Raw genomic sequence first — 2,345 nt, forward strand, 5'->3', positions numbered from 1 at the left:
GTCTTGGGCTTTTTATTATTGGCGATAATGGAAACCTATTTTTACTTTTTTAACAAACATTGTTTGTTGAAATACTATTTCAACTTTAATGATGTTTGTTTGTAACCAATTCCCTCTGAAATTCAGAATCCAAGGATCATTGACAAGATGTTTAATTCCACTCCAGTCTGTCTTTGCCTGAGCTCCAGCACTCTCACAAGCAGAAGACAGGCATCATGGAAAATATGAAAGCAAGTGGTCAGCTCAGCTTTTAAAATGGACGGAGATCTAGTGGTGTAAAAGAGAAAAGCCACGTAACTTCACAGCCTTGCAGCTTAGACCCTGATCCAGCAAAACATTTAAGTGTGTTAATAGCCCCATTAATTTCAATGGGACTGTTCCTGTGCATAGTTAGTCACATGCTTCAGTGCTTTGCTGGATGAGGTTTAGTGCACAAACATAAATGAACCCTACAATCAGGTCAATAGACATTGTGTGTAGCATGTGATTCCTCCCTCTCATGACACAATCACTACTGTTCCATTCTTTGGGAGCTCAAAACCAGAGTAGTATGATATGATCCTTGCAGTTCTACAGCTCCAGAGAATAATGTGGTGTGGTATGGTACATAACAAACATGGGGTCGACGGGAGAGATGAACCTGGTGACTACAGGACTTGGAATGCGCTTCAGGATGGGGCCAATTGGTGCAAATCTGTGTTAATGATTAGCGAGAGGGGATGCAGCTGAGGAGTTAATCCTCTTAAAGGTGAACCTGATTATTTCTAAAAAGCTGTTCAGAGTCCTAACCCATTAGCAGAAGTCATATAAATAGCCTTAGAAATGACAGATCTCTGCCGTATTTGAAAATGTTCTTTTGGCTGAGTTCAGGGTCCTTTAACAGCTGGTGGCACTAACATTTAAAGCAGAGAAGAGGGGCCTATAAGCTCTTTGGGACAGGGCCTCTCCTTTTGCTCTGTATATGTACAGTACAGTGGGGCCCCAGTCCCTAGGTTCATGATTGGGGCTCCTAGGCACTACTTCAGTACAAACAGTAATGTAAGGAAGTGTTGGCAGATGGCCTTTTGGCTAAGGCACTGAACGGACTCCAGAGATCTGGATTCAATTCCCAATTCTGCCACAGACGTACTGTGTGACATTGGGCAAGGTGTTTAATCTTTCTGTGCCTCAGTCCCCCTCAGTGTGGGGATTGTATTTCCTTTTCCCCACCTGTTGTCTGTGTAGATTGTAAGACCTTTGGAGCAGGGACTGACTTTGACTGTACTGTGTGTGTACAGCGCCCGGCACAGACGGAACCTAATCTCAGCTGGGATCTCTGGGCAGTTCTGGAATATAAACAGTAACAACAGGATAGAACTTTTTTTACCCCTCCTCATGTGAGATGTTTTTGGATTGTAAATTGAGGGTTTTTTCATGTCACTTTGTGGCTCTCGTGGTTCCCATCGCTCTTTGGGAATCCACAGATTGTGTTATTTACATAAACGCAAGCTGAAATAGCTTGCTTAGAAATCACAGGCTGTCCCCACTGTTTGTGCACTTCCTTTTAGCCTCTGTGCCACGTTTTCCTGCTGGTTGTAGGACTCCTCTCTGGATCAGACATTCACCCTCCAGCAATTGGAACTCAGCTGCAAACAGTTTGCCTGAACAATTCTAAGGCACTCAGACATAAGGAGCAGCATTCAGTGTGATGAGAGAGAGAGAGAACTGCTTTTCTTAGAAAGAAGAAAAGGAGTACTTGTGGCACCTTAGAGACTTACCAATTTATTTGAGCATAAGCTTTCGTGAGCTACAGCTCACTTCATCAGATGGATGAAGTGAGCTGTAGCTCACGAAAGCTTATGCTCAAATAAATTGGTTAGTCTCTAAGGTGCCACAAGTACTCCTTTTCTTTTTGCGAATACAGACTAACACAGCTGCTACTCTGAAACCTGCTTTTCTTAGATCTTTCAGCACATTGTCAGATTCCCTGCAGCTACTACGTAAAGTAAAAAATGGCCCTTGCTCAGCACTTCCTAGGGGGGGTAATAACCCTTTCAAAGTGGCAGAGACTAAGCCCAAAGAAAGGGTGTTGAAGAGGGCCCAACATCTCATTTACAAATCCATCCGATTCTCTACCACCCTGTGCCATAATAACATTCATTATAAATATGCTTGGGTACTTGTGCTGTGAGCCTGTGAGAGCTAAGCAGGGTTGGGTCAAGGGAGAACTTGAATAGGAGCCTCCAAAGGATCACTAGGTGGTGCAGGAAACAGAATTAGGGTATCCACACTACAAAGACTGTACCAGTGTAGCTATGCCAGCATAGTCTCATCGTGTGGATGCAGCCAACACCAATAGAAGGGGT

The sequence above is a fragment of the Lepidochelys olivacea genome (assembly GCF_965140295.1).
Source record: "Lepidochelys olivacea isolate rLepOli2 genome assembly, chromosome: 6".
NCBI classification, from domain to species: Eukaryota; Metazoa; Chordata; order Testudines; family Cheloniidae; genus Lepidochelys; species Lepidochelys olivacea.